This window comes from Bubalus kerabau, chromosome 10 (assembly GCF_029407905.1).
Source record: "Bubalus kerabau isolate K-KA32 ecotype Philippines breed swamp buffalo chromosome 10, PCC_UOA_SB_1v2, whole genome shotgun sequence".
NCBI lineage: Eukaryota > Metazoa > Chordata > Mammalia > Artiodactyla > Bovidae > Bubalus > Bubalus kerabau.
The window spans coordinates 82,068,502-82,083,102 of NC_073633.1; the positions used below are offsets into that span (position 1 = coordinate 82,068,502).

Here is a 14,601-nt window from a genome sequence, read left to right on the forward strand (position 1 = left end):
TAAATTTAGGTATCTATACTATTTAAAATCACACTAATTTAGAAATATTGTTCTTTTTCCTCCTCATATTCATAAAACATTGTCTTCAAATTCTTCATATCCATCTTTGACCTTAATGTTTTTATTATCATTGGAGCTACATCTTAGATCTATGAATATGTTTTTGCAGGCCACACTTTTAGTTTTTCGAGATACATCCCTTTTGAATATGGAAAAGATAACTGAATATTTTATCACAAGTTACAATTATTATTATTTTACAATGTGTCCAGTTGGTGCATATCTTTGATCTTCACAATTTAAACACTTTATTACTTTTTAAAGGGATCTTTGAAAGGGTTTACAGTGGCAGTTTACACATGGAAGTGTGAGCTCATATCCCCAGGCATTTAAATGTGTATTTGTCTTCTTTCATTGATACCATCAGCTGACCTCTGTAGACAGCCGAAACCAACCTTAACTGAGGTTCTTCTAGGCTGATGTATCAACCCCAATTGGTTCATATTCAAAATAAAGAATTGAAAGAACTCCTCACAGCAAGAGTTACTTTGTAAGTATTTCCTATAAGGTGACTTGTTTTTTCTGAGGGATAATTGTTTTAGGATGAATCCTTTTCTTATATTTAATCTATTAATGGTTCTTTACCACTTCTTCAGCATTTGCGTGAATCTCAGGCAGCAACTCTGCTTTCTGGAATGGGCCTTCTCTGGGAGAGAGGGGGAGATGTAGGGAGAAGTGAAGTGATGATCTATGATATGAAAGTTGGTGCAGCATGAAATTTGCTTTAGATAGAAGCTGTGAAAGAGAAAGTACCGAATGTATGAGTTGTTTTTTTTTAACCACTCAGCTATGAATGGAAATTATTCTGTGCTTCCGATTGAACTTCTAGAAAAATTCCATGAGCTGTCTTTTAAACAGAGCTGTCAAGAATGCAGGTGGAGGGCTAGATCTGCATTTGTATTGCCATGGCACCTAAGTCTTGGGGACTTGGGGGCAGTCACTGCATCTCTGACCCCAAGATTCTCACATAGTCTCTCCGTTGTTGAAAACCACAAACTGATACACATATTAGTTTATACCGTGTACATAGACTATGTACACACACACATGCGTATATTTAATAGTTCATATTATATAAGTTACATGTGCATGTGCTGCTGCTAAGCCGCTTCAGTCGTGTCCGACTCTGTGCGACCCCATAGACGGCAGCCCACCAGGCTCCCCCATCCCTGATATTCTCCAGGCAAGAACACTGGGGTGGGTTGCCATTTCCTTCTCTAATGTGGGAAAATGAGAAGTGAAAGTGAAGTCGCTCAGTTGTGTCTGACCCTCAGCGACCCCATGGACTGCAGCCTTCCAAGCTCCTCCGTCCATGGGATTTTCCAGGCAAGAGTACTGGAGTGGGTTGCCATTGCCTTCTCCTGTATATCCATTTAAATATATAGTAGGGAAGGAAAAATCTTTTCCAGTACCCAGCTTAGATTCTCCAGATGGGGCCCTGAAAATGAGACTGATCAAAAACAAATTAACAAGAGAAAAATAAACAAATTTATTGACATGTGCATTGTGTATGTACACATGGGAACACCCATTGGAAGGGTAATTATATGTCCTTATATGCCACCTTAGGCTAAAACAAAGAAAGGGTTTTAGGCTTTGGGGCTGGGGAGACAACTCATGGGAACGATCCAGGAAAAGTATGGTAAACAAGAGTTGTTTAGTTAGGTTTGCCATTCAGATTTAAGTCAGTGCCTTCGCCATTGATTAGAGTTGTTAGGAGTCCTCCACTCCCTGGTACGGAGAGGGAGACATCTTTACAAAAGGAAACTTAATGCCTTGTTTTTATTTATTTTTGTTATTATTATTTTTTTAATATAAATTTATTTATTTTAATTGGAGGCTAATTACTTTACAATTGCCTTGTTTTTAGAGCTTTTTCTTCATCTCCTGGTTATCAGTGGCCTTTAGCCTAAAATAATCCATATACCAAAAAGGCCTGTTTTGGGATGGCATATTCTGGGACTCCTCAATATGTGTAATCTGACTTCAGTAAACTTAAAACCATTCTGTCCATAGAAACACTTAGCCTGTGCCCTGTCAGAAGCAGGGGTAAACTTTTGACAAATGAGTAGACTTAACTCCGAACTCTTATGTTCCCTTTTTGCCATATCCTAAGTGACCAATTGCCTCATGACTGGAGAAAGTGAGAGACGTATTGTTAGGACTAAGTTACGTTGTACATTAAAGAGGTTTGGGAGGGCAGACAAGGGTTTCTCTAGGTATATCTCCATTGCAGAGTTAGGATTGCTGGGTTGTAGGGTCTGTGTCCTTTCAGTGTTATTACCTGCTACTGTGTTGCCCTCCACAGTGGCTCTAGCAATTTAAGCATGAATTAGTGGTGTACTACCGGAGAAGGCGATGGCACCCCACTCCAGTACTCTTGCCTGGAAACTCCCATGGACGGAGGAGCCTGGTGGGCTGCCGTCTGTGGGGTCGCACAGAGTGGGACACGACTGAAGCGACTTGGCAGCAGCAGCAGCAGTGGTGTACTACAATTAGTGGGACTTCCCTGCCGGCCCAGACGGTAGAGCGTCTGCCTACAATGCGGGAGACCCGGGTTCCATCCCTGGATCGGGAAGATCCCCTGGAGAAGGAAATGGCAACCCACTGCAGTCCTCTTGCCTGGAAAATCCCATGGATTTTCTGGAGCCTGGTAGGCTACAGTCCATGGGGTCGCAAAGAGATGGACATGACTGAGCGAGTAATTAGTAGAGTTCTATTTTGCCATCACCCTCTCTGAGACTTTATTGTCAGCAGTCTTAATTTGGAAAAAATAGTATCTTTTACATACGTTTCAAATGTCTTCCCCTAGGCTCTTGTTTGCCTTTAATCTTGCTTATTTTTATGTTCTTCTTTGTCTTTTTCCTTATAGTTTGGGCTTTGAGAAGAAATCTTTGTCTATCCCAAGAATATAAAGATAGTCTCCTATATGCTCTTTTAATCACTTGACTCAAGTTTTTCATGTTTGAGTTTAATCAACCTGGATTTTACTTATTTACTTTTGGGATGTGAGGTCGGAAGGCAGTTTTTATTAGCAACACTTACTGTCCATGTTTTTTCCTTTAGTATTGGATTTTCCCATCTCTGCCTTAAACCAAGTTTTCATATGTATATGGGCTGTTAGGAATTCTTTAATGAAAAATGCTGCTAAAGAGACTTCCCTGGTGGTCCAGTTGCTAAGACTCTGTACTCCCAATGCAGGGATCCCAGGTTCAATCCCTGGTCAGGGAACTGGATTCCACATGTAGTAGCTAAACACAACTAAGACCCGACCCGGCATGGCAAAAAAAAAAAAAAAAAAAAAAAAAAATGCTACTAGAGGACATTTCCTGAACATTCTAGCACAGTAATGCTGTGTGCCTGACCTTTGAATGATGCGGGTTACTACTGATAACATAGCTGCGGATCTGTGGGCCATTGGGAACTCTTTTCTAGTCTTCATTTTCATTTATGATTTAAACTTAATTTTCCTTCATTACTTTGGAACACCTGATGTTAAAACAAGGTTTTCTAAACAAGGAGTTGGCAGTGAGGGCAGTGGTCTCAAACCGGGCTAACCATTAGGATCAGCTGGGGAACTTTGGCCTCCCCATGCCCTCCTCCAGGGTTGTACCCCCAACCAGTTAAAACAGAACCTCTGGGGGTGGGACCCAGGCATTGATATTTTTAAGCTCTTCTAATAGGCAGCCAGGGTTGAGAACCCATGGTTCATAAAGGATTCATAAAGGATCTCAGCGTTGATAGAGAGGAACGCCAGCTGGTTACAGAGACTCTGTCAACTCTGACTGCCCGCTGAATCTTGTACTCAAAGTATTAGGATATTTGTTCAGAGGAAATGTTTTACCTTGTCACCTTTGTTTAACGTTTACTAGTTAAGAAGAAGAAAAGTGTGGTGAGCAGTTGAAAAAAAAGATAGTTATAAATTAAGAAAGTCCTATTTGGAGTCAAACTCAAGCATCAGCCTCTGAGCTGAAATCCACCGTGACTATTAAAGAAAACCTTTTTGATCTGTCAAAATAAGCATGCGTCAGAATCCTCTGGAGGACTTGTTAAAAAGAATCCTCTGGGTGGGCCCCATCCTAGTAGTTTCTGATTCGATAAATCTGTGACCTGAAAATTTATATTTTTAACAAGCTCAGCTTGATACACTGCCTCTGGCTACTTGCTCTAAAGGTTTCTGTTGTTGGTTTTTGGTTTTTTTTTTTCCATTGTCGGTTTTTTAAATGCATTCTCCTAATGACGTACAACTGGGCTGTTGCCAGATTCTGGATATAATGAATAATGCTTTTATAAACATTCTTGTAGAAGTCTTTTTACGATCATGTGCTTTCATGGGTTAAAAACCTGCAAGTGGAATTGTTGGATCACAGGGTAGGTGTATGTTTAGTTCTAAATGAAACCACTAGCCTTTTCCAGAGTGATCATACATGTTACACTCTCACCAGCAGTGTGTGAGGGCTCTGGTTCCTCGACACCCTTGCCAACATTTGGTGTTGTCCCTCTTTTCAACTTTAGTCATTCTGCTAGTGGATGTGGAGGGGTATTGTTAAAGAAAAAATTGTTCATGACACATGTTAAAGAAGACTGTATTCAAGGAGGACTACTATGATGGTATTTTGCAATAGGGGAGAGAGATTGGGCTCAAGTCTGAATACAGCAAGGAAAATTGGGAATTGATAGCATTCTTTGGCATTGCCTTTCTTTGGGATTGGAATGAAAACTGACCTTTTCCAGTCCTGTGCTGAGTTTTCCAGATTTGCTGGCATATTGAGTGCAGCACTTTCACAGCATCATCTTTTAGGATTTGAAATAGTCAACTGGAATTCCATCACCTCCACTAGCTTTGTTCGTGGTGATACTTCCTAAGGCCCACTTGACTTCACATTCCAGGATGTCTGGCTCTAGGTGAGTGATCACGCCATCGTGGTTATCTGGGTCGTGAAGATCTTTTTTGTATAGTTCTTCTGTGTATTCTTGCCACCTCTTCTTCATATCTTCTGCTTCTGTTAAGTCCGTACCATTTCTGTCCTTTATTGTGCTCATCTTTGCATGAGATGTTCCCTTGGTATCTCTAATTTTCTTGAAGAGATCTCTAGTCTTTTCCATTCTCTTGTTTTCCTCTATTTCTTTGCATTGATCACTGAAGAAGGCTTTCTTATCTCTCCTTGCTATTCTTTGGTACTCTCCATTCAGATGGGTATATCTTTCCTTTTCTCCTTTGCCTTTAGCTTCTCTTCTTTACGCAGCTATTTGTAAGGCCTCCTCAGACAACCATTTTGCCTTTTTGCATTTCTTTTTCTTGGGTATGGTCTTGATCACTGCCTCCTGTACAATGTCATGAACTTCCATCCATAGTTCTTCAGGAACTCTATCAGATCTAATCCCTTGAATTTGTTTGTCATGTCCACTGTATAGTCATAAGGGATTCAATTTAGGTCATACCTGAATGGTCTAGTGGTTTTCCCCACTTTCTTCAATTTAAGTCTGAATTTGGCAATGAGGAGTTCATGATCTGAGCCACAGTCAGCTCCCAGTCTTGTTTTTGCTGAATGTATAGAGCTTTTCCATCTTTGGCTGCAAAGAATATAATCAATCTGATTTTGGTATTGACCATGGACATCTGGTGATGTCCATGTGTAGAGTCTTGTCTTGTGTTGTTGGAAGAGGGTGTTTGCTATGACCAGTGTGTTCTCTTAGCAAAACTCTGTTAGCCTTTTTCCTGCTTCATTCTGTACTCCAAGAACAGATTTGCCTGTTACTCTAGGTATCTCTTGACTTCCTACTATTGCATTGCAGTCCCCTGTAATGAAAAGGACATCTTTTTTGGGTGTTAGTTTTAGAAGTTGTAGGTCTTCATAGAACTGTTCAACTTAAGCTTCTTGAGCATTACTGGTTTGGGCATAGACTTGGATTACTGTGATATTGAATGGTTTGCCTTGGAAACGAACAGAGATCATTCTGTCATTTTTGAGACTGCATCCAATACTGCATTTTGGACTCTTTTGTTGACCATGATGGCTACTCCATTTCTTCTGAGGGATTCCTGCCCACAGTAATAGATATAATGGTCATCTGAGTTAAATTCACCCATTCCAGTCCATTTTAGTTCACTGATTCCTAAAATGTTGATGTTCACTCTTGCCATCTCCTGTTTGACCACTTCCAATTTACCTTAATTCATGGACCTAAATTCTAGGTTCCTAAGCAATATTGTTCTTTACAGACTTCACTTCCATCACCAGTCACATCCACAACTGGGTGTTGTTTTTGCTTTGGCTCTGTCTCTTCATTCTTTCTATAGTTATTTCTCCATTGTTCTCCAGTAGCATATTGGGCACCTACTGACCTGGGGAGTTCATCTTTCAGTGTCTTATCTTTTTGCCTTTTCATACTGCAAAGATGGACACAGAAGTACAAAAGTCAAGGCCTGATTTCCCAATCAGGGATTCAGAGGAGCATAATTAAAGTTTCATTAAGTAGAGTCTCTTGGACAGCAAGGAGATCAAATCAGTCAATCCTAAAGGAGATCAACTCTGAATATTCATTGGAAGGACTGATGCTGAAGCTGAAACTCTAGTACTTTGGCTACCTGATGTGAAGAGCTGACTCATTGGAAAAGACCCTGATGCTGGGAAAAGTGAAGGCAGGAGGAAAAGGGGACAACAGAGATGCGATAGTTGGATGGCATCACTGACTCAGTGGACATGAGTTTGAGCAAACTCCGGGAGATAGTGACGGACCGGGAAGTCTGGCATGCTGCAGTCCATGGGGTCGCAAAGAGTTGGACACCTCTGAGTGACTGAACAACAACAATAGTCTCTGTCAGTGTTACATTGTAGAATATTTGCTTTTAAATTGACAGAAGCAGTCTCTAATTGATTTCAACATCTATTTAACTACTATACGTATAAATACATGTACAGTGTGTGTGGGCAGATGTGTTTGACTTTTCAAAAAAGTAGTTGTGGTGAAATCTTGGTGTGTGTATGCTAAGTCACTTCAGTCGTGTCCAACTCTTTGTCACCCTATGGTCTGTAGCTCTCCAGGCTCCACTGTTTATGTGATTCTCCAGGCAAGAATATTGGAGTGGTTTGCCTTGCCCTCTTCCAGGGGATCTTCCTGACCTAGGGATCAAACCCCAGTCTCCTGCATTGGCAGGTGGGTTCTTTACCACTAGCACCACTGGGAAGCCCAGAATCTTGATATTAAGTGTTTTGTTTTAATTCTTAATAATTTATAACTTTTTATTATAAAAACTTTCAAATATACAGAAAAATTGATAGTATTTTTTTGCCTTCCACCTAATTTCCCCGACCCCCATAAACTGTTCAAGGATAAATTTTAAAAGATAATAAGATCATGACTCATACAAATATAAAATGAGCACCTGTCAAAGATTTTATTTGACTGATGAACCCAGTACTTCAGATAAGAACTCAACATGCCATACATTTATAGTCAGATAGGAATGTGGAAATAGATTTGCAAATGGATGCAAAACTGGTCAATAGTCATAGAGTGATAGTTAGTTGCACTTTACTAGATACAATTTGCATTTCTGTGGACACAATTTATTTGCATTACTGTCAGTTTTCTGCAAATTAACTTCTATCTCTACAGAGTTACGAGATAGTCTAGTCTCACAACTAGACTAGAGATAACCTAGTAGAGATAACCCAATAATGAATCATCCAGCCAGGACACAAGTTTTCCTTTGGGGGTTGTGTCTGTATGTTTACATGATGTGTGCATTCATGTTTGTGTGTGTGTAAGTCTATATGTATATGACTATTTTTTCCCCTGGATTTTGAAAGAAGATGAAGTTATTTTGACAGTTAACCACTAAACAATAAAGCATGCGTCTCTTAAGATAACATTCTACATAAAGACAATAAAATCACACCTAAGAAGATTAATAATCAGATAATCATGATGGTATGATCACTCACCTAGAGCCAGACATCCTGGAATGTGAAGTTGAGTGGGTGTTAGGAAGCATCACTACGAACAAAGCTAGTGGAGGTGATGGAATTCCAGTTGAGCTATTTCGAATCCTAAAAGATGACACTGTGAAAGTGCTGCACTCAATATGCCAGCAAATTTGGAAAACTCAGCAGGGGCCACAGGACTGGAAAAGGTCAGTTTTCATTCCAATCCCAAAGAAAGGCAATGCCAAAGAGTGCTCAAATTACTGCAGAGTTGCACTCATTGCACACGCTGGCAAACTAATACTCAAAATTCTCCAAGCCAGGCTTCAACAATATGTGAACCGTGAACTTCTAGATGTTCAAGCTGGATTTAGAAAAGGCAGAGGAACCAGAGATCAAATTGCCAACATTTGTTGGATCATCGAAAAAGCAGAGAGTTCCAGAAGAACATCTACTTCTGCTTTATTGACTATGCCAAAGCCTTTGAATGTGTCAGTTCAGTTCAGTTGATCAATCGTGTCTGACTCTCTGCGATACCATGAACCACAGCATGCCAGGCCTCCCTATCCATCACCAACTGCCAGAGTCTACCCACACCCATGTCCATTGAGTCGGTGGTGCCAACCAACCATCTCATCCTCTGTCGTCCCCTTCTCCTCCTGCCCTCGATCTTTCCCAGCATCAGGGTCTTTTCAAATGAGTCAGCTCTTCACATCAGGTGGCCAAAGTATTGGAGCTTCAGCTTCAGCATCAGTCCTTCCAATCACAACGAACTGTGGAAAATTCTGAAGGAAATGGGAATACCAGACCACCTGACCTGCCTCTTGAGAAATCTGTATGCAGGTCAGGAAGCAACAGTTAGAACTGGACATGGAACAACAGACTGGTTCCAAATAGGAAAAGGAGTACGTCAAGGCTGTATGTTGTCACCCTGCTTATTTAACTTATATGCAGAGTACAGCATGAGAAATGCTGGGCTGGGTGAAGCACCAGCTGGGATCAAGATTTCTGGGAGAAATATCAATAACCTCAGATATGCAGATGACACCACTCTTATGGCAGAAATTGAAGAAGTACTAAAAGGCTTCTTGATGAAAGTGAAAGAGGAGAGTGAAAAAGTTGGCTTAAAGCTCACCATTCAGAAAACTAAGATCATGGCATCTGGTCCCATTACTTCATGGCAAATAGATGGGGAAACAGTGGAAACAGTGAGAGACTTTATTTTTGGTGGCTCCAAAATCCCTGCAGATGGTGACCACAGCCATGAAATTAAAAGACACTTGCTCCTTGGAAGAAAAGCTATGACCAACCTAGACAGCATATTAAAAAGCAGAGACATTACTTTGCCAGCAAAAGTCCTTCTAGTCAAAAGTATCGTTTTTCCAGTACATATATGGATGTGAGAGTTGGACTGTAAAGAAATTTGAGTGCCAGGGAATTGATGCTTTTGAACTGTGATGTTGGAGAAGACTCTTGAGAGTCCCTTGGACTGCAAGGAGATCCAACCAGTCCATCCTAAAGGAAATCAGTCCTGAATATTCGTTGGAAGGACTGATTTGTAGCTGAAGCTCCAATGCTTTGCTCACCTGATGCAAAGAGGCGACTCATTTGAAAAGATCCTGATGCTGGGAAAGATTGAAGGTGAGAGGAGAAGGGAACGACAGAGGATGAGATGGTTAGATGGCATCACCGACTCAGTGGACATGAGTTTGAGCAAACTTCCGGAGTTGGTGATGGATAGGGAGGCCTGGTGTGCTGCAGTCCGTGGGGTTGCAGAGAGTCGGACACAACTGAGCAACTGAACTGACTGACTAAGAAGATTAAAAATAATTCTTTAATACCATCTAATATTCACATTTGTTTTTCAGTTTCCCCAATTTCTCAAGATTCTTTTTATATCTTTCTGGTATGTTTTGAATCTGGAGCCAATCAAAGATCCTTTATTTCAGGTTGTTTAACATTTTTGAAGAGCTAATCCCTTGGGATTAAATTTTCTGATGACTAATCCTGATGACCTTTCTTGTAACATTTCATGTAGCAGTGTTTCTGAAACAGATGCTTTCAGATGTCATCCTCCTCCTAAGAGAGCCAAATCACTTTCATTAACATGGTCACAGACTGTGTGGTTTGTGCTCAAGAGAAATGAACCTATGGGCTTTTTGCTGTTTACACAAGAGAAAATCATCTCTTATTGTAGGGCTGTTAATAACCCTTTGTATTGTAGCCAGTTGTAGCTGCCTTGCCTGTGGGGCTCTCCTGCCGAAAGGAGATTAACTAGAACAGGATAGTCTCTTGCTTTGAGGTAAAAAGGAGACATGGAAATTCAAGATAAAATTCAAGACAAAATGAAAGGCCAGGGAAAGCAGACATGCTTTAGCATCTCTGTATTGAAGCTGAATCTTCCTTCCTTTCTTCCTTACTCCCTTCCTTCCTAATTCTGACTTGAGAGCTATACCGTGTTAGAGTTCTTCATGATTTAGGTAACTTTCTTTTTAAATACTTACCCTCAATTCTCCTATATTTAAAGTGAGAATTTTGCTAAAATTTTAAAAAGGAATTTAATTATAATTCTCATTTTATAGACACTATGCAGTTGTTGTGACTGCTTTTCTTAATTCTGTCCCAAAGGCTAAATTTCGAATTTTACTAATGTTTGGAGAGCCCAAAGACCACTCTTAGGTTCACTGATTCACTACTAGTTCAGTTCAGTGACTCAGTCGTGTCCAACTCTTTGCAACCCCATGGACGGCAGCACGCCAGGCCTCTCTGTCCATCACCAGCTCCCGGAGTTCACTCAAACTCATGTCCATTGAGTCGGTCATGCCATCCAACCATCTCATCCTCTGTTGTCCCCTTCTTCTCCCGCCTTCAATCTTTCCTAGCATCAGGATCTTTTCAAAAGAGTCAGCTCTTCACACCAGGTGGCCGAAGTATTGGAGTTTCAGCTTCAACATCAGTCCTTCCAATGAATATTCAGGACTGATTTCCTTTAGGATGGACTGGTTGGATCTCCTTACAGTCCAAGGGACTTTCAAGAGTCTTCTCCGACACCACAGTTCAAAAGCATCAATTCTTTGGCACTCAGCTTTCTTTATACTCCAACTCTCACATCTATACATGACTACTGGAAAAACCATAGCTTTGACTAGAGGGATCTTTATTGGCAAAGTAAATGTCTCTGCTTTTTAATATGCTGTCTATGTTGGTCATAACTTTTCTTCCAAGGAGTAAGCGTCTTTTAATTTCATGGCTGCGGTCACCATCTACAGTGATTTTGGAGCCCAAAAAATAAAGCCTGTCACTGTTTCCCCATCTATTTGCTATGAAGTGATGGGACCAGATGCCATGATGTTAGTTTTCTGAATGGTGAGCTTTAAGCCAACTTTTTCACTCTCCTCTTTCACTTTCAGCAAGAAGCTCTTTAGTTCTTCTTCACTTTCTGCCATAAGAGTGGTGTCATCTGCATATCTGAGGTTATTGATATTTCTCCTGGCAATCTTGATTCCAGCTTGTGCTTCACCCAGCCCAGCGTTTCTCATGATGTACTCTGCATATAAGTTAAATAAGCAGGGTGACAATATACAGCCTTGACATACTCCTTTCCCTATTTGGAACCAGTCTGTTGTTCCATGTCCAGTTCTAACTGTTGCCTCCTGACCTGCATATAGTTTTCTCAAGAGGCAGGTCAGGTGGTCTGGTATTCCCATTTCCTTCAGAATTTCCCACAGTTTGTTGTGATCCTCACAGTCAAATGCTTTGGCATAGTCATTGAAGCAGAAATAGATGTTTTTCTGGAACTCTCTTGCTTTTCCAATGATCCAGCAGATGTTGGCAATTTGATCTCTGGTTCCTCTGCCTTTTCTAAAATAAGCTTCAACATCTGGAAGTTCATGGTTCACATATTGTTGAAGCCTGGCTTGGAGAATTTTGAGCACTACTAATGTTTCCTGAAAACTGGGTTTCCCTCTTGGTGGATGTTGAGCCAAAAGACACAGCCAAGTCAAAGATTGGAAGAAGGAAAGATTTATTACTACAAATAGGGAGAACACTGGGGAATCTTTCCCAAGGCAGTGTCTCCCTTAACAGCAAAGCTGGGGAAGTTTTACTAGGGTACATGCATATTCATGATTAGGCTTGAGTCCAAGCTTTAGTCGATTAAAGTCAGAAGCGTCAGTAAAGATCAGCATCGTCAGCCTTTGATTCCAGTAGATCTGGTGGTTGAGGTCTCAAGCTACTCTTTACCATTAAAAGAGAACTAGGAATTTTCACAACTGATGTGTTATCTTTGCTACTATTATTTTTCTTGCCTTATAGTTTCTGCATTCTTTGGTCTCTTAAGATCCTAGATTACTAAGACCTGTTCAAGGGCAAGTATTGTGGCCAGGCTTAGATCCCAGAATGGCTTAGGCCAAAAATGGCTTCTCTTATGTCAGGAAAGTCATGTCGGATTTTCTTTCTCTGGGGACCTCTACCTTTTCTGCTTACACAAAGATTCAGAGTACTCAGAATATAGCTGTACTCACGGTGATGACTTATTATAGCAAAAGGCTAGAAAGCAAATCAGCCAAGGGAGAGGCTCATGGGTGGAGTCTGCAGGAATCTAGGACAAGTGTCTAAGAGTCCTCTCCCAGTGGAGTCACGGAGAAGGAGTTTAATTTCTCCAGTATCAAACTGTGACCACACATGTAGAACTACCAGGGAAGCCCGTTAGAGACTTGTTGCTCATGGTTTTTAGTGGGCCTGGTCACTAAAAACCAGCACCCTCTTTTTAGAATAATTCCAGGCTCCCAGAAGGAAAATAGCTGCTTAGCATAAACTACCTTGCTTATACAGTTTAGGCTCAGTGAGCCAGTCTTATGAACTCTGGGAATGGTGGGAACCTTGGCATGTTCTAGGCTCCCAGACTCCAGCAGGGATCTACCTTTCAAGGAGGCCTTCCTAAGGATAGCAGTCTCAGGCCCGCTATGTTAACTCTTTTATAAACAACTAGCTTTTTTCCTTTCCTTCTGCTATGCAAATCAGAACATTGAAAGAATGCTTATATCTTCCCAGTGACAAAATTACTCAGATTTATATAACACTGGCAGATGACATGCAAAGAAGGGGAAGCAGAAGAGGATGTTGCATGCTTTGGCGATTACTTTCATTTTCTCATCCTCAGATGACTAGTTTTTAATTCTGTATTAATCCACTACTATTTGTTCAAAAACTATAGGCTTGTTGCTAGTACTATTTTAAAAGTTGTACTCTGAAAATCATACTTTGTGCTTTGAAGTGATTGTTTTCTATTAAAAAAGACACCAGTTCCTAAAAACAACCCATAGAATGGGAGTAGGACAGGGAACTTGTATCTAGAATACATAAAGATTTATTACAGTTCATTGATAAAAGACAAATAACCCAGTTTAAAAAATGAAGAAAGATCTGAATAGACATTTCTCCAAACAATATCTACAAGTGTCCAATAAACCTGTAAAAAGATGCTCAATATCATTAGCCATCAGAGAAAGGCATTCAAAACTATAGTGACTTCAGTTCAGTTCAGTTCAGTCTCTCAGTTGTGTCTGACTCTTTGCGACCCCATGAATTGCAGCACGCCAGGCCTCCCTGTCCATCACCAACTCCCGGAGTTCACTCAGACTCACGTCCGTCGAGTCAGTGATGCTATCCAGCCATCTCATCCTCTGTCATCCCCTTCTCTTCCTGCCCCCAATCCCTCCCAGCATCAGAGTCTTTTCCTATGAGTCAACTCTTCGCATGAGGAGGCGAAAGTATTGGAGTTTCAGCTTTAGCATCAGTCCTTCCAAAGAAATCCCAGGGCTGATCTCCTTTAGGATGGACTGGTTGGATCTCCTTGCAGTCCAAGGGACTCTCAAGAGTCTTCTCCAATACCACAGTTCAAAAGCATCAATTCTTTGGTGCTCAGCTTTCTTCACAGTCCAACTCTCACATCCATACATGACCACTGGAAAAACCATAGCCTTGATTAGATGGACCTTTGTTGGCAAAGTAATGTCTCTGCTTTTGAATATGTTATCTAGGTTGGTCATAACTTTCCTTCCAAGGAGTAAGCCATGCTGAAATCACCCTCTGCAGTGATTTTGGAGTCCCCCAAAATAAAGTCTGACACTGTTTCCACTGTTTCTCCATCTATTTCCCATAAAGTGATGGGACCAGATGCCATGATCTTCGTTTTCTGAATGTTGAGCTTTAAGCCAACTTTTTCACTCTCCTCCTTCACTTTCATCTACTACTTCACAAACACTAGGATGGCTATGATCAAAAACACATAATAGCATGTTGCTGAGGATATGAAGAAACTGGAACTCTCATATACTGCTGATGGGAATATAAAATGGTATGACTGCTATTGAAAAGTCTGGCAGTTCCTCAAATGATTACACATTAATATATCATATGATCCAGCAGTTTCACTCCTAGTGATGCCAAAAACTCGGCCTTTGGGCACTAGGGCCAAATTGAATCTCAGAGGCAGAGTTTTGGGTGAAGTAGAAAATAATGCTGGGCTGGATGAATTACAAGCTGGAATCAAGTTTACTGGGACAAATATCAGCAACCTCAGAAATGCAGATGATACCACTCTAATGGCAGC

At 40.8% G+C, this 14,601-nt stretch overlaps 1 protein-coding gene and 1 non-coding gene across 2 annotated transcripts in view; both read left to right on the plus strand.

Annotated features, from left to right (window-relative positions):
• The window catches only part of FNTB (farnesyltransferase, CAAX box, beta), a 79,484-nt gene that overhangs the window by 14,106 nt on the left and 50,777 nt on the right, over nt 1-14,601 (plus strand). The gene's annotated exons all lie outside the window — the stretch shown is intronic.
• On the plus strand, nt 3,219-3,291 carry TRNAG-CCC (transfer RNA glycine (anticodon CCC)). The gene has a single exon. It is a non-coding gene; the product is annotated as a tRNA-Gly (tRNA).